At 41.7% G+C, this 27,455-nt stretch overlaps 1 long non-coding RNA gene across 3 annotated transcripts in view; it reads left to right on the top strand.

Moving 5' to 3' along the window:
• Positions 1-27,455, top strand: part of LOC111768169 (uncharacterized) — a 123,106-nt gene that overhangs the window by 72,501 nt on the left and 23,150 nt on the right. Inside the window, exons 3-6 of one of the 3 annotated variants that reach the window (XR_011426627.1) lie at positions 19,046-20,359; positions 22,697-22,959; positions 26,484-26,724; positions 27,169-27,306. This is a non-coding gene — a long non-coding RNA (uncharacterized lncRNA). The remainder of the gene's footprint in view (positions 1-19,045; positions 20,360-22,696; positions 22,960-26,483; positions 26,725-27,168; positions 27,307-27,455) is intronic. The other 2 variants (XR_011426628.1, XR_002800353.2) reach the window with 2 other exon arrangements.

Genomic DNA, 27,455 nt, shown 5'->3' with positions numbered 1-27,455 from the left:
AGGCTTGTAGGGTGTAAGCTGTGGTCTCAGCATCTAGACCTGAGGTGAGGTAGTTGAGCTTCCAAACCCCTCCTCTTTGGGACAAGCATTGAGAGTGGGGAGAAGCTCCCAAGAATTTCCTGCTCTCCACACATGAAGTCAAGCAGACTCCAGTAGCTGAGGGCTGTCCTCAATAAACAGTCACAGGTACACAACTTTGGAGGCAGAAGCACCTTGAAGATGGGAAAGGCAAATGCTGAAACAGGAAAAGGAGCCCAAGGAGATCTGGGTGGAGCACGGATAGCATTCCCTGTAGTGGTCAACCGCTCTGAAACCAGTAAGCAATCTTTGTTATTCCAGAGTACACTTAACTAAGACTTCAAGTATAACGTTCTCCCATCACTTCAAATAATGATAAAGGAGCAGCAAATATGGCATATTCATTGATTGCATACTCTTTGCCAGATACTGTGCTATGGCCTGGAAGGATGAGGCATGGCTGATGTTGTACTCAAAAAACGAAAGTTAAAAGTAAGTGACAGAGACATTAATTTTTTCATGAAACATTTACTGTGAGCCAAACTTAGCACTAAGCATTGAGATTACCATGATGATGCCATTTGGTCCTTGCTCTCCGAAACTGATAGTGTGGAGAGAGGGCATCTGATTAACATGCAAACAAGTCAGCTCTGTAAGGTCTTTAGGAGGCACAGAAAGCCCATTCAAATGAAAGAAGAGCTTAAGTCTTCAGATGCTCTTTGATGGGGTTAGACTGAATTTCTAGAATGAATAAAATAAGGTAGCAAAGGGAATTCCAGGCTTGTTGATATATTAGCAAAAATATATAGACTTTCAATCATTTTTCCACCAACATTATTGAGTAAGGTGCTGGGGAGAAAATGATGAAAAAGGAGACCAAGTGCTTGCCCTCACGGAGCTTACATTCAAGTGATGGGAAGTAGTCATGTAGACAACGAAATTTCAAAATATAATACTTAGAGACAGAGATGTTTGCCAAGAAGGTAGGCATAGAAGAACATAATACATTCAAATATCTGTGAGTAGCTTGATGTGGTTGTGAAGCTGGAGAGATGTGATCATGAGAGAGAGCACTGAGAGTACAGCGGGCAGCTTTAGCATGTTCCCTTGTCAGAGATGGGAGCTATTGGAGAGTTTTGTTTTTTTTTATTTTTTGGAGGAAGATTAGCCCTGAGCTAACATCTGCTACTAATCCTCCTCTTTTTGCTGAGGAAGACTGGCCCTGAGCTAACATCCATGTCCATTTTCCTCTACTTTATATGTGGGATGCCTACCACAGCATGGTGTGCCAAGTGGTGCCACGTCCTCACCCGGGATCTGAACTGGCGAACCCGGGCCGCCAGAAGCGGAATGTGCGCACTTAACCACTGGGCCACGGGGCCTGCCCCTATTGGAGAGTTTTATTGCAGAGTGATGTGGTCACATTTGTATTTTAGAAGCATTGCTCTTACGTAATTAATCTACTTTGAGAACACGCTCGCTTGCGCTTGACTTATCTGTAGTATGTGGGTGTCCCTTTAGTCTCCTTGACTCCTTTCATCGCTGTTATTTTAAGAGTCTCAGTTACCTAATTTGAGGAAGCTTAATCAGAAGAGTCCTTGTATTAGTCATCTGAAGCTGGGGAGATCTCCCCTCTTCTAGTAGAGATTTGGAACTGTCTGGAGATGTTTTTGATTGCTATGACTTGGGGATTGCTGCTGGCATCTAGTGTATAGAAGCTTGGGGGTGCCGCTCCACATCCTACAACGCACTGGACAGCCCAGATCCCCAAGAATCATCCGATCCAAAACGTCAATAGTGCCAACACTGAGAAACAGTGTTATACAACGATAAAATAGGAAATAAAACAATTCTCTGAAGACAAGAGGGTGTCTAGTGACTGGAAGAGAGGGGGGAGGTTTGGGACAATCTCTGTGAGAAATTCCCTGAGCATAGTCTGATAGACAACAGTTCTCAGTTACAGAATTGCCAAACTAAGTGTGCAAAAAATTTAGGTGTGTCTTAAGGACTTTATTACTAAAAGCAAAGTAGCAGGTTTTCAAATCTAATGGTCTCTTCTTTATAACGTCATTCTCACTTATTTGGATTCAGCTCTGTTTCTCTTGCGGGAGTGCCGGCGTGCAGTCAGCTTTAGTCGGGCAGTTCTTGGGCACAGGAGTGGAACTGCCAATGTGTAGCATCTATTCTGTGACAATTGTTTTATGACTTATTAATTCACTGTCTCTTTCCCCATTCCAATTAAAAAGGTGTTGTTTTTCTCTATTATTCATAGTCAAATCCAACCAACAAATATTGAATAATTCTATTCATAAACTCTGGGACTATAAATATGAATAAAACATAGAAATTCAAATCTATCAGGGAGATAGATAACTCCAAACCCTGAGTAACTGGAATAAGAGCTATTATGGATGTATAAAGGGTGTGTCAAGTGGAATGCTTATGGGGGAGACATTGCACAGAGACGAGGAGATTTTACGGGGGAAGGAGAAATGGAGTTGAAATCTGAAATATGTTTAGGATTCCAAGAGGGTCGAGGTGGGGAAGAGGATATCCTGGGGGAAGGAAACATCCTAATCAAAGGCTTGATGATGGGAGAACACAATCTTAATGCAGCCTGTGAGTTATCCGAGTTACTCAGGAGATACACCTGGAAGAATTCACAGGGCAAATGTTGCTATATGCATGTGGCCTCGCTCTCTCCTACGTTTTAAAAATCATTCGAGTCAAATATCATGACCATGTTAAGGCCTTAATCTACACTGTTAATGCATATCTATACTGTCAATCTTTAATATAGCATAATCTATGTAACATAATATAATAAACATAGTCTACACAGTTAGTGCAGTATTCTACAGTTTTTCCTGTCCTTTGTAATGTGCAAAACATTTGAGTTCCATCAGCTCATTGAACTTTACCACAAATGAATCAAATTTAGCAAATGGTTACTTCTCCTCCAGTGGCAGCAGGAGTGGAGTTACCAAATCAGAAACACAGGAGGGACTCACAAGGCATTAATCAAGTATTTCTTGGCACCTTTGTTTGTCACATCAAGAGGTGTTGGCAAAAGCCCAAGAGACAATGAATATGCAGCGTTTAACTTTTTTCATTCAAATGACAAGTAATCCTATAGATGTGTCATCTGATATGGGAAAGCACGTCTTTCTCTCCCTTTCTTTCTCTTTCTCTCTCTCTCTCTGCAATCCCAAAATTTAAAGTCAAATGAGTCTGTTGAGGGTTCCTTAAAAGTGTTCATGTCTGCTATACTGGACGTATTAAAGAAGATTCCAGAAACGGTTTCTTATCTAAATAATCCGGCTCTTTCCCTGGTCTGGATACTTTTCTTGATTTTTTGTGCTTTTAGCTTTGGCTTTCTTATTTGTGTTTTCTGGATTTGGTTGAAATCTAGTGTTAATTCTTTTAAATGAGTAATCTTAATGAGATGTAAAATTTTTCTTTAATAATTACTAAACTACTAGTTTTATATTTAGATAATTACTAAAAACAGTTACAAGTTAAAAAAATAATGAATCCTTTGAGAAGTTCACACCTTAGCCAAAGTAATACAAGTTCAAGGGCTCTCCATGATTACATATTGAAATAAAGACGACATTCCATAAACAGCCAATGAGAGCGTTAATGGAGGAGAAAACAGCAAGAAACAGCATTTAGCACAAAAATAGAGCAAGGGGGCAAGAGATGGTTCATATTTCAAAACTGAGTTTCTCATTAAAGGAGATTTTTGTCTATAAATAATATTTGCAGAGGATTTTAGAGTTTGAAAAGAATATTCTTATCCTTTTGTCATGTGATTCTTTCAGTATCCTTTCAGTTACCATCAGTCTTATTTTTCTGATGGAGAAACTGGGGATCATAGAAGTTAAATAATATATTTCATTGAATCATATTTTCCTTTACCATCTTTTAAACAAGGATTCATCCTGTAATTAATGTGTTAGCAATCAGGCCTTAGTGTAATGGCAGTATTTCCTTTCATACCAGTGGTACACGTGCATCCCTGCATCTTATAATTAATGGCATCTTTGAGTCAATAAAAGGTGGGAAATTCCCCCAGTTCACATACCTTTGAGTAGTGTTTAAATTCAACTCTGACTCCAAATTGTATACTCTTTCCATGAAACTGTTGTCTCCCTCAAGATCATCTGCAAAAAATAAACCAACAAAGACTTGAGCACTGTGGATTTTGAGCTACAATTATAATGCTTACATTCAAAATGTATGAATATTATGTGCTGGACTTGTTTTTTTATGACAAAAACGTTAATGTATTCTTATCATATTTGCATTATCTATCAATCGATCTATATTTTATGTGTTTATGTGAGGAACTATTGGCCCTGAGCTAAGCTCTGTTGCCAGTCTTCCTCTTTTTGCTTGAGGAAGATTGTTGCTGAGCTAACAACTGTGTCAATCTTCCTCTATTTTATGTGGGATGCTGCCACAGCGTGGCTTGCTGAGTGGTGCTAGGTCCACGCACAGGATGCAAACATGCAAACCCACAGCTGCTATAGAGGAATGCTCAAACTTAGCTACTAGCAACTTAACCACCAGGCTGGCCTCTGCATTATCTTTATATTTTTAATTCAGTTTAACTTCATGAACATTTACCTAGATCATATTTTGTGTAGGACACACTGCGTGTTATTATGGGGTCAATGGAGCTATGTAAAATTTGAATCATGCCTTTATGGGGGAAAACAATAGAAAACAGAAATTTATACACTTTTTACTATATATGAAGCATTGTGTTAAGAACTTTTACATATTTTACCTCATTTAATGCCCATTTTGCAGATAAGTAGACTGAGGCTCAGAAAATTATAAAGCTTTTCCCGCAGTATCAGAAATAAGAATTGTTGATCTGAAATTAAAGCCAAGTCTTCTGGTTCCTCAAATCTATTCTACTTCCAATCTTTCATCAGAAAGTAAAGTATGAAAACAAATACACAATTACCTTGGTAGTTCGTAAGAAGGGGTAGACAAATTGGCTTCTTTCAGGAAGCTGGTAAAAATACTCTCTCCGTTAATCAAATAAGCATTGCCTTTATTTTGTGAGAATGCAAGCATTCTGCTGGGGATATTTCTCATGGGACAGTCTCATCTCAAAAAATGAGGTCTGAAATCAATAAAATGATCAAAGTGTTGGCAAAGGAGGGGAGAGAAGGTCCAGCGATTTTATTTTTTCATAACAACACCAGGTAACCAGAAATTTTAAATTTGCTTGTGAGTTCTCTTCATTTCATAAAAATAGTTCTATCCAAAGAGAGCAAGAAAATACATTTCTTCAATTCTAACCCTGAGCTAAGCACTGTCTGTTTAGCATCACCTTTTATTCCCACGACAACCCTGAGAGTTATTTAACTCCTATTGTGTATGTGTAAATATCCACAGGTATTCTGAGATGTTAACTAGCTTGCCCAAGGTCAACTGTGTTTCATTCTAGAACACATAACTTTCTCCTCCATCACATTGCTAAAAAGCATTTTTTTGCAGGTGGGGGGATTATTGAGAGCCCAAAATATATATACATTGACCAATAGATGAACAATTGGAGGCTAGAGACTGCCATCCTGCTACCAAGGTTAGCAACTTAGTTAAGCCATTGGAGTTTCTGTCTGGGTTCTAACAGGGTGGAACAAAGTGAATGTGTATTAATAGTAATCATACATCTAATTAGGCCTTATTATTTTTAAAACGTTTTTTACTATACTGTCATTTATCTTCACAATAATCCATTAATAATGATTATTGTTGATCCTGTTATTATTATTTTTCAGGAGATGAACAGTGAATGCATAGAATTCACTTGGACCACTCAAGGTCACAAGATATTAAGTAGTGAAATTTAGATGTTTAGGTCTCATTTTTTGAACTCTTTCCTGGCTTTATTCTGAATTTCAAAACGAGAAACAGTATTTTTCTTGGGCCCAAATGTGGACAGATGGTGGGGTTACTTCCCTGGTATGTTAAGAAGGTTGATAATGAAAGAATTCAATCAGAGATTTTGGCCTTTTGAAAGCCAAGAAGTGATGGATACATGTATGTTTTCTATAAAGCTGTACAAGGCAACTCCCGGGAGGTGATCTGGAGAAACACAGTCTGTATGAGTGAGACAGCCGTTAGCAAAAGTTCTCAAAGATGGCGAAGCTGCAGTTTGAGAGGTGGAGACATTCTCAACGTCAGAAAGCTAGCTGTCAACAAAAGGAATGGTGTATTGTGGCTGGCTATCTCCGCACCCTTTTCTTGTCATTGAAGAAGGAAAGCACAGTGAGTCATTAAGATGCTAAGCACTAAAGTAAAACTATTCTCAACTCCCAGCTCCTCCATTTAATAGCTCTGTGACCTTGGGCAACTTACTTAACATCTCTGTGCTTCGGATTCATGATATAACCGTGGAGATCACAATCTTACTTGTCTCAGAGATTTATCCTGAGAATTAAATGCAGCAGTACGTACGAAGTGCTTCGCACAGTCCCTGTACGGAGTCAGGTCAAGAAGGCTGGCCATTACTGTTCAACTTGCCATAGCCTCGATTTCCCTATCTGTAAAATGAGAATTGATTTAATATTCTGACAAGGTCTTAATAAGAAGTACCTGAGAAATAATATGAAAGAGCATCACATGACAGGAACTTAACAGTGTTTGCAGGTAATCTGGCTGCCACAGATTCAGAAACGCTATAAAAAAAGGGAAACAGCCAGTGTGCGCCTTCTCTCAACAAGCATGCGCTAGATGCCTTTCTCACATCAGGCATCATTTTTGTACTGGAGTCACTAAGACAAATAAGACACAGATTCTGGTCCCCAGGGGCTCACAGAGAGTGAGCAACACAGACATGAGAAGAAATATTTCTCAAATGCAGTGACGGTTTTCGTGGAGATTTAAGAGAACAGACTGTGCCTGGAAGCCTTCCAGCATCAATTTTCATTATGAACTTATTTTAACTTAATAAAAGGGAAGATTAGCTTTCCTCTACCTAACTTCCTCTATCTAGCTCTACTCCAGGGCAGCGTGACGGAGGGGGAGTGTTGCACTGGAGACCAGGTGACCTCACCTTAGCCTTGGCTTGCTGTGTGGCCAGGGAACTTGCTTCATTTGTTTACGTTTCAAACTCCTCGTCAGCGGCAGAAATTGTGACTGAGCACTGGCGGGCCAGAACCAGTGCTGGCGCTGCAGGCAGACAGAAGACAGAAGGACGCCTTTGGAGGAGTTGACTACTTTGCCCGCAAGATCAGACTTAAACACAAGAACCAGTTCACGGACGGTATAAGACACCATACCATCTCATATTGGACCGTGGAGGTCACAGCATCACTTTCCGGAGCAGTTCAGAGTTGAGAACTAGAGTCTGGGACAGAATTATTCCAGGTTCCTAGGAAGATGGCTCTAGGGAATTCTTCCCTTGGCGTGAACTTGAACCTTAAGTTTCTGATTCAAAGATGAATAATAATCTCCCCTTCTTTCAAGAACTAGTAAATTTTATCTATCCCACTCTCATGGGTTTTGTCACTTTCCAAAGTGAATTAGATTTATTTGTGAGGATTTTTTAAAAATTCTCTTAGTAGCCTGAAAGCTCCTTAAAGGCAGGGCATGTTTCAGTTATTTTTGTTGCTCCAGCGCATAGCAAGTTAGTGCCTGCTCATAACACGGGCTGGTTAAATGTTTGTTAACTAATGAAATAAGGAAGAAATGGAGTGATACCTGAGTGTGGGACCACCTCCTGAATGTCCATCAGCAGGTGTTTAATTAATGACAGTGATATCTGATGGCCAAAACCACGAATAAATGGCCCAGGATTTTATCCAAGTGTCGCATATCCAAACTGGGTGGAATAAGACTACCTCCAGCGCCTGTGACCCTGGCAATGAGAAGCCCGAGCCCCTGCCCAGGCTCCTTCAACCTGCCCTGTTTCTACCTGCTTTCCTCCAAATTTAGCTCTACAGTGTTTGCCCCTGGAAACAAACGTGCCTTCTTTGCTATCATTGTGGGTCATCTGTTTCTCTCTAAATGAGTCCAAGAGAGAGAAGGAGCCACTAGGCAGGAGGCAGGCGGCCAGAATGGCTGAAACTTCCGTAGAGAGGGGCGCTATGGCGGGAAATGAGAATGGGTCCTTCTCCCAGTCCCTGCACACCCACTCTCACTTTTGTCCTCCTTGCACTGGCTGCCGGGGTGACTGACTTTCAGGGCTGCATTAGCAGGACTCCCATGCCCCCTGGACTCCAGGAGGGTGCACTTGATGGTCTTCCCTAGCTGGGGACTGGATGGGGAGAGGGAAATCTTAGCTCCAGCCCTGTAAGCTCGCCTCAGGTGGCTGTTCCCGAGTGAAGGTCATAAGCCTTTCCAAGCATCTTGTTCTACAGATCTTTGTTTGCTTGCAGCTCTGGTGGCTGTTTTCTCCCGGCATCCCACCCCTCAGGCCGGGAGTGTCAATAGCTCAGGTGGTAAGAGGCTCCTTACTCCTACCCTGCCCCAAACCTCTGTAACTAGTCTCTTTGTAAATACAACTTTCCGACTTCTCCTATGTGGGGTATGTTTCCTGTTGGAGCCCCAGCTGACACAGATCCATAGATCAGAACCTAGTCGCCGGGCACAGAGTTGTTTTGTTTTTACTTTCTCCTCCTCCTCTTCTCTACAATTTCAGATGTATCTTCTCTGCTGTGTGATCTTTGACAAGATATTTCATCTGCTTAAAGCCTCAAGTTTCTCATTTCCAGAGTGGAACTAAGAACTTGATTACTGTAGACATCAAATGAGGTAATGCATGTAAAATACTTGGTACGGGCCCTGAAAAATAGGAGATATTGGACACATTTCAGCTTAAAAAAGGTGTGATCTTGAAGCTCCTCGATCTTTTCACTTTAGTAATGAACGAAAATATGCATCATTCTGCGCCCTGAGTGGGATTTTAGAGCAAAAGACAAAAATGAGAGGAAGTATTTTATTTGCTTAAAACAAACCATTTAAGAATCACTCCGTGTGAGTAATATGAGCCTCACGACCCTTCCCCCCGCCTCCTCTGCCCCCATGGATTCTGGAAACAACAGAAGAATCGTTCTGTTCAAAGGTTTCTCTGAACTATACCATTCGGGCAGGTTTTATGAGAGATTATATAGCTCTGTAAAGACCTTGATCAAACCTGACAACAGGACCACAGATAACATCGTTGTCAGTTTACTCAATTGAGTTATCTGAAAAATATGGGATTTAATTAGAGTCTATTTTCTGTTCTTTATAAACGTGAGTGGAGAAAGACGCCTGCCAGCCGACCCAGAACAAAGGCCACACTCTGCGCAGAGCAGCCTCTCATCCTTCCCAAGGCCAAGTAATTAGACGTTGTTAGGACGGTAATATCTGAGGCAAAGAAGAAAAAGGCTGAAACTTCTTAAAAATGTGAATTATCTTCTTGCCTGAAAGGAGCACAGAGAGGAATTCCACTGTGCTTCTCTGAGAGCCAAGGCTGCATTAGAAGATTACTCCAATATTATTCAGGATGAAAGGAAAGACAACTGTGGTTTTGAAAGCATGAGGCCTAGTAGGTGTCTGTGTGAGCAAGAAAGTACAAAGACGATCATCTGGAAAGGAAGCCATTTCTAGAAAAGAGAATTTGATTTTCTTGTCTCCTGTTTGCCTGAATCTGAGTGACTTAAGAGCAGAGACTAGATTTGGCGATGGACGTCTCCAGTCTTGGTCCACAGCAAATGGCGCCCCAGGGGTCCAGAGGATTATAATGAAAAATGAAGGAAAATGCTTTTTTGTTTGTTTGTTTTAAATTTTCTGAATTAGAGTCAGGATGGTCAATTTTCTTGATTTCTTAGAAAGTTGACTGCCAGTGTTGGTCCGTGGGGTAGGACCTGAATATTTTGATGTAATACTGAAATTAGGGTCCTCTGATGGAATGTGTCCTTAGAACATTTAATCAAGAACCATGCCATTTTTTTCTGGCTGATTTAAAATCCTAGTTTCTGCTAAGAGGATAAAACAGCAGTAACTTGTGGTGGGTGAGGTTGGGGGAGGGCGAGAGGATTAAAAATCGTGACTTTTTGTATGTAAATTGCACTATTACCCAAAGAAGGCACCGCCATTTTTTCCTGTCCTTTGTCCGTTCACCTGGTCCTACGATCTGTGTGGGAGGAACTCTCAGGACCTCGGTTCTCATTCCTGTCTGTGCACAGTAGCATCCACCACGTAGGTATTGGGTTTTTCTAGACGGGCATCTGATTCACCTTCTGGTAGTGTAATTTGGCGTTAGACCAGAAAAAGGCCATTCTGTTCTTTAGGAGCAGGATGGTAACTAGGTGTTAATCCCAAATCTGGTTTTCTCTACATCTTACACTGCTTCATAGGCACTTGGTCTTACCACTTTGTTAAGTCTGAGAGCCTTGTGCCCCTCGTGCTCACCCAGCTGATCACCAGATACTTCTTCTAAACAAACCGGAAAGTCATTCTTCCTGACGTGCAGCCTTTCAAAGCTGTGCCCCGGCCTTCCTGCGGCAGGCGTGCAAGTTTCAGAGCTCTACCTGAGGGGTGGGAAGCAAATTGTTCATGCCAGAGTGTTGTGCTTTTTCTTGCTCATCGTCCGTTTTTCTGACAGAATTTTTGACTCCACTTCACAACTCCATTCCAAGACAGTGACGGGAAAAAAGCCATCGTGAGAGGAATGTGAGGGGCAACCACCAGGCGCCTGGCGATGGAGTAGTGGAAGCATTAAGCCATGTCAGTAGCTGTTATGCCCAGAATGTGGTTTGACATCCCAGGAAGCAAAGGTTATCATTCCAGAGTTATCCATAAACAACAGCTTTCTCCTCCACGAAAACCCCAAGAACGGATTCCATTTCTTAAAGCGTCACTTAGACTTTTTTGAAAATAAAAAAGAGAGGTTGTAGAAGGACCTGGCATTTATTGAGTGAGTACCACACATTGCACGCTGTTATGGTATCTTGTGCATGTGGATGAGATTCACACTAGACTGCCACCAAGGTGCTGGCCCTCTGTGGAAGGTCATGAACAACGGGGGGACCCAACTCCAGAGCGTCCGTTTGCCCCAAGGTTTAGCTTCCCTTCAAAATCACTTGTTCATGAGCCGGCCCCAGAGCTCTCTGGTACTCATTTGTGTATTTCGTTAGGTCATATAACCATCATTTGTTAGAAGGTTGGTTTTTGAGCAGTTCATTCTTCCATACTGGTAGCAGACACTAAATAATGAAAAGAGCAAGCAAATAATCAAAGCTAATAAAACCCTTTCAAAAATAATTGAAGATATAAATGATGTTCACCAGAGCCACCATCCTCCTTATTTATGGCTCTAGGTACAAACATCTCCACATCGTAAAGCTTTCTCTCGGCAGACTCCCCAGTGATGTGGCTGGGGCAGTGCCCTTCTTAGGTTAACACTTGTGGGCACCATTTAATCTGCTGCTCAGAGCATAGACCAGTTGGCCATTCTTGGCTCTCACATCTAAGTCACGATCCTCACAGAGCAGAGAAGGCATGCGCAGCCTGGAAGGTGGGAGCCCCACCCTTTCACGGGTCAAATCCTAGTTGGAGAAGGAGAAGGAAAACAAATGAGGTTACAGAGGATTTCATGTCAGAAGGGGAGGGATTCTGCTGAATTGTGAAGAAGAATGTCATTTGGTGGCCTTGGGGACACAGCTCACATCCCATCTCCACCAGGGAGCCTCTTGGACCATGGGTAAATTGTTCACTGCATCGACTCATGCTTTCTCTCATGTGAAACAAATGATGTTTTCAAACTTTCCGAAAGGATTTTAAATTCTTTCAAACTTACAAAAAAATTCGCAAGAATAAAAGGTGAGAGTATAAAGAACACTTGTGTACTCTTAACCTAGATTTCGCTATTTTGAATATTTTACCCCATTCATGTGTTCTTTCTCTCTCTCTGTCTGTATATATAGGCATACATATATGTATATATACACACATACATATATACACACATGTATGATTTTTTTCCGAATCATCTGAGAATAAGTTGAATGCATCGTAACTCTTTATCCCTAAATGATTCAGTGTACATTTCACATACATATTCACCTTACAGTTACAAGCTTCAGTAAAATTAGCATTGATGGAATACTTGTCGCGTAACATCATTTTTATTCCAATTTTGTCAGTTGACTTAATATTGTCCTTTTTATCGCTTTTTTTCCTAGCAGCACAATATCCAGTCTAGGACTTCCTATTACATTTGCTTATTTTGTCTTTTACATTTCTTTTAATCTGGAACATTTCCATAGCCTTTCTTTGTCTTGTATGACATTGACATTTTTGGGGAATATGGCACCTTTTAATACTACATTTCTCAGTTGGGGTTTGCCCGGTGTATCTTCATGATAACGTTCAGCTTCCACTGTCTGGGTCATAATACGGCATGGGTGAGGTTGTGTCCTTCTCAGGGCGTTAGATTTGGATGCATGCTAGATCCACATCGTTGAGCTCCAGGTCAAAGAATTTTCTCATTTCTCTGGCAATATAGTTCATAATTTTACTTTGCAACTAATAAACCAATCTGTGGGAAGACACTTTAAGACTATGCAAACACTCTGTTCTTCATCAAGACATCCCCTCCATTCAGAATCAATTGATGATTCTTTTGTGAATCAATACTTACTGTGATGTTTGAGAAATGATGAGTTTTCCAACCGCGGTACTATTTTCACATTTACTGCTTGGCATTCAAAGTTCTACTGGAAGCAAGAACCCACTCTTAGCCCCCAGTTACTTATTTATTATTGGTAAGAACTAATGAATTTATAATTATTAGTGTTTAATTATTTTGATGACCTTCAAGCTGGCTCCTGAGTCTTTGTGACATGTCCTCATCTTTGTTTTGAACACGTCACTACTTTCTGGTGTAAAAGGATGTTCCAGGCTCATAACATCCATTCTACCTTCACCCTGGAATCATCATGAAATGAAGAACTTTTAAAAACATCGTCTCCATTGTTTTTCCGGGAATTCTGTTACCAAAACGGCCTACGTTATATGAAACTGAAGATCTTTAGATTTAGGACCACATTTGTAGGGTTTGGTTCATTTTTAGCTTTAGGAAAATGCAATTATCTAACCGTTCTCTGACTGCTTCCTATATACTGGAACACACCTTTATTATTCCATTAAGAGCACAATCAACTGGTTCACGTTTCCAAAGTTTCTGTCTGTGTCATTGCATAAAGTTTAAGGAAATAACAAGACTTTATCACCAAGATTTGAAAGACATGAAACTTAAAAATCAGATACAGTTATTTGAAGTTTAATTCAGACAAACTCTTTATCTGTGCGAGTCGGGCAGACACGGGCAGGAGGGGAGGACCTCGCTGGACATGCTGAGTGCGCCAGTGCAACAATGAGCAGCCTCACGTGTGTGTTTGATGTTGGTCCTTGCACTGACCTTCCTGTAAAATTCAAAGATATCTGGAAAACCACAAGAGCTTAGACCCGTTGTCTCATTAATTGCAAAACCTGCTCTTCATGTTCTGAGGCTCGTCTCTTGGTAAAACCAACACATGCTTTACATAGACTGTATGGCAAAGGAAAAAGAAATGCCACGTGACATAGCTTTGTAGCCCCTCTTGTGGTTCCACCAGGAGAGGACGTGATGGTGGGTGAAGGACAAGTGAGTCTAAATTAAATGCTGAATTTCACAATCCCTCAAATGTGCCCAGAGCAAGATTCTAGCATACTCTGGTCACTGAATTAAATTAAACTTTCTCTCCACACAGCACTGTACTTGCTTTGCAATTATTTTAACCCATGTTTTAGACACGTTATGGATATGTTGTAGCCAGATACAAGTTAGCTTATAAAATAAAGAGATAGCTATTTTCCAAACTGTGTCTAGACTAAATTGTCATAAGCAAATTTTGTTAGAAAGTTCAAAAAAAAAAAAAATATATATATATATATTTAGAACCTAACTTTGTTTTACATTTTAAATCTGCTTCTTTCTTTTGACAAGTTCCCGTGTACTCACCTACACCCCTGTATGATTATTCAAGTCACAGGATTCCCTAATATTTACCAGTAAACATCTAAGGCATGTCTTCACACCCACACTGCAGCCACCAAACAAGACTCTAGATGTAAAGTCTCCAGGTAGAACTTTGCTTTACAGCACGTAAAGTGAGTACATCCGTATCAAGTGTGACCCTGACTTATTGCTGGTTATCACCCCACAAGGGCAATAGTATAAGATAGAAGCTCTCTTGTGTGTCTCAATTTTTTGTCCCGGGTATTTTTAATGAACTCATATAACAATACACTAGCCATACTTATCACAGCCCAGGTCTGGAAAAGCCCCTTCCTGTGGTTTAAAACCGGTTTGTCCTAGACAAAATTTGCTTTCCTCTTGTCACGTTACAACTCAAATGAATCAACAAGCCCCCTCACCCTTGATCTGTCTGTCACCCCTCACAGCGATGCTCTCAGAACTAAACAGTCAACCGTTCAGTGGGTTTCTTTCTTCGTCTCCCCCCATTTCATTAATATTTCGTCTCTAAAACTGGACCACCAGAAACCATGGTCAAAGAGCAGTGCAATTTTGGGGAAATAGATCTTCAGTGTTTGACTCACTTAAAAGGACAGCCTTGATGGAAAGAAGCAGGGAAGACCTGTGCTATAGCTCGAACGCTGCCCGCTGCCTCCGGGGCTCAGCTTCATTTGTCTTTGGCTAATGGGTCTGTGAATCGTTTTTGTTCTCTTCCATTTTTTTAAACAACCATTTTTAAAAATGCACGCGTGTAGGGGCGGGGAGGACTGAACAAATGAGAAACAGACTCTGAATTCTTGTCCCGACCCTTCTCAGCTCCCTTCTTTCCATCTGCTCTTTTCAATCTGGCTGTGTGGAGGTGGGGTGCTCTCTGATCACACCATCTCGCTCCATAATAGGACCACATTTTACACCACACCACTGCCTGGCAGGTGGCAATGAGGTCATGTTTGAAGAGTGGGCAAGGTGGGAAACTTGCAAATAATGTGAGAAAAGGCTCTGCGGTGACTTGTGCTCTAAAGAGATGCAGTGGTTTGAGATGCTGGCATCTTTGAATCTCGCCCCTCGGAGGCTGCAGAGAGATTTTGATGTTATTAAAGCACATGTTCCACAATGCCACTGGGGCACCACCATCCGATTTGTGCCTCATATTCGAGGAGCAATTCTTTTCACTGCTTTTGTACGACTCTGCATGTCGTGGCATCAGTCAGAGAACCCGTGTCTGTATACATTATGCATGTATGAGTTCATGCCCACGTGGTATTCAGGAGGCTCCTGGATGGATGGGATGTCTGTGTGCCTTTGTGGGACATGACGGGGAAGGGTGAAGGGAGGGGGCTGAGCGAAGGCTGGGATCTCAAGGTTTCTGTGAATAGTAACACCCAAAATGAGGATAAATATGGAGGTAGAGGAGCTCTGGGGAAAAGTAAGAATCTTATAAGACTAGAAGCCCGACCTAAGCTAAGTCACTTTTCCTTTCAGCTTTTCCCCTCCCTTGTCTCTCTGCTCCCATTCTTAGTCCTCCTGGCTGTACTTCTCTCTTGCCCATCCCTGCCACTCTGGCAGGCTGCTGATCTCCTGTCACGAAGCGTGTATGTAACAGGACGCTTGCCCGTTCTATTAGGGAAGCTTTAAATTCAAGTTTTGGTGGATGATGAGAAAAGGTGTCAGACAGTAAAGCAGATGCTGTGGTGGACAGACGATGAATCCCCCGATACACCTTAGTTTCGTGCTGACATTCTGGCTGGAGACAGAATGAGGACTTAAAATCTAGCATAGGAAGGAAACATTAACAAATGCATATAATAATATGAGTCAAAAAAAATAGCTGTTGAAGAGGAAATCAAAAATAACTGTTGACCACAACTTTGGAATCCTGAGTATCTATTAAAAATTCCCAAATGTGTGTAATATACAAACGATATGCAACAATAGCTACTCCAAGACTTGATGAGATGGGCTTCCTGGTTGGAATAAGACAGTGGAAGGGAATAAATGGTCCGAGATGAGTAATCTTGCTGGTAGGAGAGGTCAGCCATGTGGGCCCGAGAAAGGGCAGCTCCACACTGCAAAATCAGCATGTTCTTCCCCAGAGAAACTGGGCAAACAAGAGGTGAAGGAAAGCCAGAGATTGGATGACACACAACGTTAATCTGTGGAAAAACAATGTGAAAATGGACAATTAAGTAGAAGATGTGTAAAGGAGAAAAGAAAGTGTTAGTTCACTAGGAGAAAACGGCTTTTCTAAGAATGCACTAAACTAACGTCAGGAACTGCATTAGCAACTAGAAGAAGCATGAGTGTGGGGCAGTGCTCAGATGCGGACTTGTGCACATGTGGTGCCCCTTGATTCAGCAAGACATTTAGAACACTCTTTCACGCTTGTGGATAAATTGGGAAAATACAAACTGAAGCAAGAGTCATTTGGATCTGTATCTGATTGTAAAATCGTCTTCTGGATATTTTTGTTAGTGGATTTCTGTCCACCTGATGACAAAGTTCTCCAGGAGTGGGTCCCGGGCCCTAGCATTCATTCGCCCCGTTCAAAATGTTCATCAGTGAAGTTGACAATGCCATGTTTTAGGTTTATTTCTAGGGGTGAAAAAGCCCCATACATTTCCTGGTGTCTTTAAAGCTTATCATTGTCATGTGATACAACTCATCGTGCCCTCAAAGTTTGCTTTCCTTTGTTTCCCCCGACTTCGTGGAGTTAGGTGCCAGTCCAGTGGCTGAGACACCGTGCAGCGCTCCCCTGGGCTCCCCCAGAGCCTCCCTCCACCGGCCCCCCGACCTGTTGAACCCTGTTCTGTTCATACTTCATAAATGTTTAACCAGCACACTCAGTTCTTTTACACGGTGGGAGAAGATCAACCCTTAGTATTTCCCAGCTGGTAATCTGGTGGAGTTGCATCCTCACAAAGCAACACGCTCTTGTAGAAATCCCATTCAGCTTCACTGACGATCCATAGGCCCACAGGGAGGCCCCCAGGACCTGCCTGAAATGACCCCCTGGCCCAGCCGCGGGGCCTTTTTGCCTTGCACAATCTTGCTTGTGTTGACTCTGCTTCTCATTGTTGGTGCCTCTTCTGCTGTGAACGGGACCACCAGCACCAACCCCGCCTCTGCGTCACCATGTGCTTTGTCCTGGCCCTCACCTGTACTGAGCTCTGCCCCTCTGCTCCTCTTCCATTTCTCAGCAATTCTTCTCTATGACTCGAGGAATGGCCTTCGGAGTCATCAGTGAGAGCACCTCCTTCCAGGACTAACCTTCAGCCTGTGGGCTCCAGCTTCTCACGCAGGCAGAAAAGAGAGGGGTTTCTCCCTCTGTTTTCCCTAAACCACAGTGGTCTTGCTCCCATTTGAGAAAGCAAGCATTGACACACAGGCCAGAGTTTTAAAATTTTATTTATTGCTTTTTAATTTCCAGCTCCATCATGTCCAAGTTTACACACACACATTTTTTACAGACAAATCCACCTGTCCAGCTTGGAAGAGATAACCTAGTGAGTGGTTGAGCACACTCCTTTCAGAGGTAGGATGCAGTATTTGATACCCTATCTCGTCCCTTTGTCACTCATATATCCTTAAGCAAGTTAAACATTTTTCTGCCCCAGTTTTATCATCTGTAAAGTGGGGATAGTAATTCCCACTTCTCATGCCTTTGTTGTGGAGTTTAAAGTCACTTAGTTCGTGTGAAGCACTTAAAACAGTAACTGGCACATCATAGGCATTTAGTTTGTTATATATTAGTCATATATGTATTAGTTATATATTAACTCTTAGTACTATAATCCCATCCTCGACATGGCTATTAAAAGAGAATAAACTTAGAAATCAACAGGGGTCAAAACATTTTGGCTAATGTCAACTGAGTATTGGTCATGTGTCAGGCACTGTGCTGGGCACTTTATGTGGATTAGATTATCCAAGTTTAAACTGTATCTCTCTGAGTTATTAGCTGTGTAACATTAGGAAAATTACCTATATTCTATAAGTAGTTTTTTCATCTACAAAATGGCATAAAATATCTCTTTGAATTGCAACAATTTAAGTGAGGCAATGTAAAGTGCTAGGCAAAAGTACGCACTATGTGATGATTATAGTTATTGTTACTGTTGTAACTATTACCATTGTTATTATTATTATAGTTGAAAGGAATTTATTTTCTTACGAGTGAGGAGAGGTTGTGCTGATGCACAGGCAGCCACAGCCCCCTGCGGTAGTGATCTGTGTGTGGTTCGCTTCTCATCCTCTCCAGGGCTGGGGGAATCTTGCTCTTTACTCCGGCAGGCACATTTAGTCAGTCTGTAGGTGAAACAGCAGCAGAAATAAGAGAACTTAGCCTTTCTTTTAAAACACCACCATCGTTTCAATACATGGAGCAGTCTTAATGTTTCCAAACCGTGGATAACCTTCAATTTTTGAATTAGATAGCTGAAGAAATTAAATTTAAGTACAGTTAATTCACATTAATAATAGAGAGAAGAGAAAAAAGGAAAACAAGCAAAAAACAATGTCCTGCAAACCTTGCTGGTCCTCGATGATGTAACATGGCTTTTCCACGGAAGCAGCTGTGACACAGATGAGTGTTTTCCTCAGCTCTGCCCCTTTCCCAGCTCTATAGAACCGTGGCCTGTAAAGGACTACATTTGAAGAGTAGGCCCTCGTTCTTTTGTTGTTGTTGTTATTTATTTATTTATTTCTTCCAGGAACAATATAAGGGTCTCCAATTAGTTGCAGGTGCAAATATTATGCATGCAATTAATTGTCTTCAAATGGTTAATTATGGGCAGAATTGGCTAATTCAGGGTGCAATTAACTACTTGCCACTTATTCTGAGAATGCCCGTAGACAATTGTGTCTGCAATTAATTTACAAGAGCCATTACAGTGAAAACCTTGTACTATAAATCCAAGAATAGAGGGGGAGAATTTTTTTGAAGCAGGATTTCACTCTAGGTTAATTGCATTGACTCTTTCCTTTGGCTTCTCTATGCAGGTCGACTGCAAATGGAGCTTCTAAGCATTGCTTACGTGACTTGTGCAGACCTGCTGGCGAAGAGAACCGGAAAACATCGAGACGCTAGTGTCCAGTCACTGAAGCTGCAGGGCCAGGCCCCAGCCGTCATTCCAGGGAGCAACGCTCTGCAAGATTTGTGCTTGTTTGTTTTGTACATTTGTTTATTTTTTCTGTACATTATCTTGCACAGCAACGCAAGAGCATTTGCAGAAATGGAAATTCTCACATCTTTCTCAATAAGTTTAATGTCTTTGTTAAACAACCAATTTTTAAAGCCACCTTATTCATACATTTATTAGCAACAATCAGCAGTTAAACAGATCCTATAAACAATCATAAGTATAGTTTTTCAGTTTATTAAGTTCTTTCTATCGGCCAACCACTGAGCTAAACACAGTGATTCACTTATCTTATTTAATCCTCAAAATAATCCTGTGTATTAGGCACTCTTATCCCCACTTTGCTTATTAAGTAAAAAAAATATATGTTTGGTGACTTGGAGCTGAGATTAAACCATGTCTGTGGGACTCCAAGGCCTGGATCTTCTCAGCTCAGCAACACTGGGGATGTCAAACGTGGAAGAGCGCTTGGATGCTGTCCTCTCCAGCTTCTTCATGGGACAGATGGGGGAACCGTGGCGCACACAGCTTGTTGAAGACAGTCCAAGCTTAGAAACCAGATTTCCTGCTGCCCCGTCCAATGATGCTCTAACTACAAAGCGTTGCGAAAGGAAAATTCTGTGGAGTCAGTTCTGTCCATTATCTGCCCATTCTTAATAAAGGGTGGTTTTCCTGTGGAATCTGAAATGTTTACGTGTCTGCGTGTAGGTCATTGATTGGAAATGACATTCCATTGAAAACGCCTCTGAGGACCGTACATGGATCTCCAGCAGGGAAGGGTTAAAGTTGCAGGGATTTTGCAGGCTGGATCAAATGTTCTTGAGAGGCCATTCTTCACATCTTGTTTCTTTAGCACCAGGATAAGGCGAGTAATCAAAGGTGACAAGCTTTCTCTGCTTGTCTGGTCCCACTCCTGGAGCAGGGCTGCCCGCACGCACATTGATCTGCAGTGGCAGCTGCTGCTAGTCTCCAGTGCAAAGATTCTGGGCCACATGGGGCTTCGTCGTGTTACTGGAAAGAAGAAAGGAATGCATGTACCACTATCAGAAAATTAAGACAAAAAGTTTTCTCTCCAAATATGAGACTAAATCACCTTGAGTTCATGGGCAATTGTCATTTAGGTTCCATCTCAGTTAACGACGCTTCTCCGATCCTCGGATATGGCAAAGGCAGAGTAAGTTCTTTTTGAGATTTCTGGCCTACTTTGATTTTTCTGGTTTGCTGCAGTCTGCTAAGGCTATGAGAAGTTGAAGGCATTCAAGTAACAGCATGCAACAACTTAAGAGCTGTGTTATAAAGGTCGCTGCCCTGAGGGGTGGGAGGATAACACAGAAATGAAAAATGCCCTTCTCTTCCCGTTTCTCATGGATTCTAAGCTATTTTGTCCAATCAAAATCAGTGAAAGGAAAGAGAGAAAGAAAGGAATCTATCAAAATTTATGCATCTGCTATGTGTCAGGCCCTTGACACAAATTGTCTTTAAAACCTTCCGAATGCCTTGCATGAGAGGAGATGTTTATTGCCATTGAAATCAAAGGTATGATATCTGGGAGAGTTGAACCAACTTTCCCAAATCATACACCACATCACACACAAAGAGTCGGAAAGGGAGTGCCATTAGGTTGACGATAATGTTGGTCAAAGCCATTTGCTTCCTTGTGTGATATATTCCGTTCCCTGAGACTTCCTGAAAATTGGCTTTAGCAAGGGTGAATTCTCACAATTTTGAGTATGATTAGTAAATCTAAGCCTTTTTTCCCTATAAATGTGATTTCATTTTACTCCCAAACAGGTGTGGCACGATGTTTTCCATTTACGTCAGGTATTGCGTGATCATTTAACGGACATTCAGGGATGATGACAGCCTGTGGGAGTAGAACCACCATGATCTGGTTGGACCAACAAAAATTGACTTTCTCAATAAGCTTTGGGTGGTGAAATTCATGGAGCTCCTTAGGTCTGCTCTCCCATTCTCTATTTGATATCTGGTTTCTCTCTTGTGTCTTAGGTCTTGGCCACACTCTTGGATTTCTGATTTCTGATTCCCTCTTCTACCAGTTAAGGTGGTCAGGACTATTAGGTTTGTTACTGTCTTCAAATCTTCAAAATCACGGTGTGAGAGCTCTCAATGACCTCTCGTTCTGAACCTAGACCCCTCCCACCCCTGAAACGCATCCTGTTAACTGCTTCACTGTCAAGTCTTGCCACTTCCTGGTGTGACAAACACCGTGTCTGTCTGGATCAAAGTGTGGATTCCATAGCAAGCATCACCCATAGTGTAATTATCATTGGTCATTGTTGTAGAAGGTATAAAAGGTGCCAGGAGGCTAAGAAATTGGTTTTTAAAAAGAAAAAGAAAAAAGATGTATTGATTCCCTGAAGAAAAGACTTGTCAAGGCAATTTCTTACAAGAGCAAATCCCTCATTAGAAATCAAGTTAGATCTAATTTTGAAGGAGTGGATGGATGTCTCCTGGTATTTCCTATTTTTATATTGTATATGACACGTATAGATGAGAGTGATTCTTTGCAATCCCCTTTATATTAAAAGAGAGCTAACCAAATGAGTAAAATCAAATCTAATTACTTTTACCTAAATTGTAGGTTTTCAGAGCAATTAATAAAACTGAAAATTGAAAGCTGCTTGTTAAGCAAATCAAAGATCAAGGAATATATTTCCTTTATTGAATGTCACTCCTATGTAAACCAACCTACACAAATCATTTTCATGTTTTAAATATAGCAAGTGTGTAATTGGAATATTCGGCAGCAGCAGTAACTTAGGCAATGAGTGTATTGCCCTGATTCCTGACTACGATATAAAATCTCCACCCCTAATTCCAGTTCTCATCCCTGAAGAAGTAGGAGGCACAACGACCAAGTACAGGAATGTGGGAATCAGGATAGACTCAGATTTGAGTCTAAAGTCAGCTCTTCCCTGGCTCTGTGCGCATGAACGCTTCCTTCACCACTGAGCCTCATTTGCCCCATCTAGCTACCCATGCAGGGGAGGAAGAATTCTTAGGATAATATGTGCTAAGTATTTGCCAAATTGCTTTTCACGTAGCTTAAGCCCAATAAATACTATTTACTACTATTATTCCTATTTTACTCACTAGTATAGTTTAAATATGACTTCCAAATTGTTTGTGAGATAATTATTATTTTTTTGAGGCAAATTATGGTTATGTTACTTTTGCCAGAACTTACAGGTCCATTCTGCTGTGCCATGAAAGTGCGTCTATCTGTACGTAGAGCTCTGGGGAGCAGGAGGCAGGAAATTATGTCACTTCCCTTGTTTGAGCCTTGGTTTCATCTGAAAACTGGGCAGTCCCCTCAGCCTTTCCTAACGAGAATATGAAACTCTGCGGAGAAGGAGGTCTTTATAGCAAAGGCCTACGGTGCCCAAGAGTGACATCCTTGGACGTGCTTAAAAAGCTTTTTTTTTAAAACAGGTTGGCCCCCAGCTAACATCTGTTGCAATCTTTTTTTTTTTCCTTCTTCTCCCCAAAGCCCCCCAGTATATAGTTCTATAATCTAGTTGTAGCTCCTTCTGGTTCTGCCGCGTGGGACACAGCTCAGCGTGGCTTGATGAGTGGTGCAAGGTCCACACGCAGGATCTGAACCGGCAAAACCCTGGGCTGCCAACCTGGAGCGCTAGAACTTAACCATGAGAGCGTGAGAACTCCGCCACAGGGCCGGCTCCTTAAAAAGCTTTATGGAAATACGTTTCCCTCCAAAAATTCACAGTTTGGAGCCCCAGGATGACTTTCCAGGTAAGCATCATCATAGAACCACAAGTCCAGGGGATAGTAAGAATTCTGAGGCAGCATCCACAACTCCATTCAAATGTGCATTACACTCTCAACCACTGAGAGCACTTGGCATCTGTGTTACCTGAGTTGACTTCACAACACCTTAGCAAGGAAAATAAGGCAATGCGTATTATTGTGACTTATATTAAGAAATATATATATGTTCTTGTCCTATTTCTGGCACAGAGCTCCTAAAACCCTTGGAATTTCCTAAATGATGAGAACTAAAGGTATCCTTTTTTATGTTAATGAGGTGACTTTAGGACTCCACCTAAGGATGGAAGCTGGTTACCAGGAGAGCCAACCATGTGATTAGAGGGTTGGCACTTTCAGTCCCACCTGCCTGACCTTCAGAGGGGACAGGGGCTGGAGGTTGAATCAATAACCATTAGCCAGTGATTTAATCAAGTATGCCTTTGTGATGAAGTTTCCACAAAAACCCAAAAGAGTGGGTTCGGAGAGCTTCTGGGCTGGTGAACACATGGAGATTTGTGGAGATTTGTGCACTCAGAGAGCACGGAAGGTCCATGCCCTTTCCCCGTACCTTGCCCTATGCATCTGTTCTATCTGGCTGTTCCTGAGTTATATCCTTTCATAATAAACTGGTGATCTAGTAAGTAGAATGTTTCTCTGAGTTTTGAGAGCCACTCTAGCAAATTAATGGAATCCAAGGAGGAATTGTTGAAACCTCTGGTCTATAGCTGGTAGGTCAGAAGCAAAATACCAACCTGGACTTGGCAATTGGCATCTGAAGTGGTGGGGGAGGGGGCCGTGTTGCAGGAGCGAGCCCTTAACCTGTGGGATCTGACGCCATCTCCAGGTAAATAGTGTCAGAATTGAGTTGAATTGTAGCACACCCAGCTGGTGTCCAAGAATTGCTTGGTGGTGTGGGAAAACCTCCACGTGTTGGACTTGGTGACCAGAATCATTAGCATGTATCATTATGCCTGTTTAGCAGATAAACACACTGAGACACGGGGACCTGGAGCTTGTTATTTAAGAGCATGGGATAAAAGTATAAAACTTGCCCTCTAGTGATTTCTGTAGCAATTACTGAGCTACCACTTATTTCAGTATCTCTTTAAGACCTATCGTGATTTTGGTTTAGTTGAATTTTTTTTTAGCAGGTAGCAAAACTTCCAGGAAAGGTAGGGGCTTAATTTGTGTGCCAGTTTCCTGCAGTTCCATGGGGCCCCCAGGATACCACTGATCCACTGATCCAAGTGTCAAATTGTGGGTGACCCTTTGATGGGAAACTGAGGGTCTCCAGGAAGAAAGAATGAAGGAGATGTTGGAGTCAACTTTCAACAAGGGTGTCAAAAAATGTAACTCTGCAGAGAGGAGCAAAGATTTTCCCTGAGATCTTCCCAAAGAGAGAATGCAGCACATTTTATTTGGACTATAAATCATCATACGTTCATATAATCCTTGCCTTACTTCCAAATTAGATACTGTACCAGGCAGTGGGCTATAATGGGAAGAGTGGCTTAGGGAGGCAGAGTGGTCTAAATCATGAGTCTAAATATGAATATGCTCCAGAAATCTTCCACCTCAAGACTCCTTCTTTTCTGAGCGTCCACCTGCGAAAAGAGTGTGATGACTTCTTCACAGGGTCTGTGGGAGGCTTGAACGAGATGCAGTGCATCGGCCACCCATTTCTCGAGCTCGCATCGTGAATCCGCCATAAGTGTTACTCCTACATGGGATAAGGAGGAAGCGATGTTCACATCCGTTGACATGTAATTATTTTCCATATGCCTAAATAAGGCTTTTCTTTTTTTTTTTTTTTTGGAAGGAAACAAACAAAAAAGTATACAAACCATAATATGAAACCCCTTCCCCAAATAAGCATACAAAACTTAATATGAACCTAAAGGAAAAGATATCAAATAACAAACAGAACAACATATAGATGAATTAAGAGACCAGAAATGAGGACCATATGGATGAGAATTTGCTTAAAATATACATGGGCTTAGGAAAAAAAGAGAGAAAATTGCTGTCAAAAAAATGCGCTTTGGGATTGTGCCAAATTTGAAAAAATCTGAATAAATAATTTAAGCTTAGAAAAATATAGCAAGATTTCTCTCATTCTCCTGAATAAATGGGGGAGAAACGTAGCACATCCATCAGTAATGCTCACAGGAGCACATGGGCATTTTGTCAAGACCTCAGCAAAGGAGGCTCCCGTTTGGAGTTGGCTGGATTAGCTTTAAAAATAAGACCCTTACTTTGGGACACTGTATAGTTTACAACACCCCACTGAATTCATGGACATAGGGTGCATCTTTTGCTTTCATTTCAGCTTGAACTTCATCAGTAGTCAAGTGAGGAGTGAACAGAGAACATATTGTACCTTTGTGAAAAAAGGAACCATTGTTTAATTCTGCAGAAGACTTTTTTTCCCCAGAATTCATGGTCACATCTTTTGTCCCATCCATTGTCTCTTTTTATTTTCGTATTCTTGGCTGTTATGCCTGAATCCAGGAATGTGCGTTCCTTTTGCTCGTTTTAAGCAACACAATGCCATTGTTCAAATAAAGATAGTTGTCTAAAATATTTTAGTCCTGGGTTCAGGGATCTATTTCAATTAAAACATGTACATGAATATATCTTTTTGTGTGAAATATGCACAGACATCCAGATCAGAATGAATTTTCAACACTTCTTTGGTTGTATGTTGTTAAGGATAAACAGGATTTTTGATTTAGAAGAAGTCAACTGAATTCTCTCTCTCCACGGAGCGCTGACCCTTCATCCCTTCATCCCCACCCTCATCCTCACAGAACTGACTTGAGCTTCCCTGCTTTGAACACCCTTTTCTGAAACCAGAGGAAAGTTGTCCTTGTTACTTAGCACCCTGCTCCTGCTCCAATGCCCCCAGTCCTCACTGACAGATCTGTACTGAGCACCTGCTGCATAACATGGTGCACACTAGGGCAGGTCTGGAGTGTACAGAGAAGAGTCGTGGTCTCTGCCTTGAGAAGCTGCCACCTGCCCCTGGAACAGACAGGTTGCATTCTCATGCAGCTTTCAGAGATGGACGAACATCGTTCAGGAAACAAACACAGGGAGTCTGACTTGGCTTAGTTCACAGCCCCTGGCAGCTCACTTGAGTTCAAATCAAAAGTACAGTAAAAGTCAAGGCAAATAAACCACTATTGAGTGTGCCCCCCACCTCTGCTCCTCTTGGGCACAATCTACAAGGCACATGGCCTGTCTCCTTGAGAAAGATAGATTTTTGTTAATAGTGCAAGTTTTCTTGTGCTCCTTTCAAGTAGCTATGTTTCCAAAAGATTCCAACGACCCACCAGTCTTTACGGAGTAAACTCCGTGACCCGGTCATTGGGTTCTTCACCATCTATGGCTAAATGCTCTCTGCCTTCTTTTTACGATTGAGCCCCATTGATTCATTCAATGCTCTCCATATCCTCTGTGCTTTTTCCAACCCTGCATCTTTGTTTGCTCCTTTTCTTCTCACACAGAATGTTCTGCTTCTTCTTCTATGTCTGTCTGGAGCCAACCAGGTCTCGAGGAGCTGAACAGTCAAGTCGGGAAACCTCTCTTTTTCACCTGCATGCCCGGAGCACCTGACAGACGCGTAGCAGAACGCTGAAGCAAGGAAGTCGTGGGTGTGGATCCCGGCTCCTCCTGTTTATTGATGACTTTGGATGAGTTATTTCATCTCACTGATCCTCAATCTTCCTCACCTGTATAACGGGAAAAGTAATGCTTATTTCAGAGAGTTACTGTAAATAAAGTTAAATAAAATACCAATAAAATGTCTGGCGTATACTCAATAGTACGCTAGCTCTTTCCTATCCTGTCTAGTCTTAGTTACTTTTATTCTTTTAAACTCAACTCAAAGGGGAGCTCCTCGAGATCCAAGACTCTCCTCTTCCTTTATACCACTGTGATCTCAAAATGATGCCTTAAAAGGCACCATAAACATAGTACATATGCCACAGATATCTATTATTAGAATTGTTTTTGAGTGGCTTTGGGGCATTTGAAATAATACCTATTATGATGAGGACAGTTCTAGATTTTGCCCTTTTTAAAAAAATGTACAAACACGATTTTGTTTCAGTTCATTTGTGGATTTTCCAACTGCGCAAAAGTGTTACCGTGCAATGTTCTACATGTAAATGGTAAAATTTTGTTTTTCAGAGTCTGCGGAAAAAATGCTTCCATATGAGGAGAATGTATTAGTCTTCCAGGGCTGCCTTAACAAAACACCACAGACGGGGCTTAAACAACAGAAGCTCATTTTCCCACAGTCCTGGAGGCTGGAATTCACAGATCAAGGTCTGGCAGGGCTGATTCTGGGTAGAACCTCTGTGTGGCTTGCAGATGGCTGCTGTTGGGCTGTGTGATCTCATGGGCTCCTTCCTGTGTGTGTGTGGAGGGAGACAGAGCAAACTCTTTGGTGTCTGTTCTTATAAGGACACTAGTCC

The sequence above is a fragment of the Equus caballus genome, chromosome 15 (genome assembly GCF_041296265.1).
Source record: "Equus caballus isolate H_3958 breed thoroughbred chromosome 15, TB-T2T, whole genome shotgun sequence".
In the NCBI taxonomy this organism is placed as follows: domain Eukaryota; kingdom Metazoa; phylum Chordata; class Mammalia; order Perissodactyla; family Equidae; genus Equus; species Equus caballus.
The sequence above is the reverse complement of the archived record's forward strand: the minus strand, read 5'-3'. Positions and strand labels throughout refer to the sequence as shown.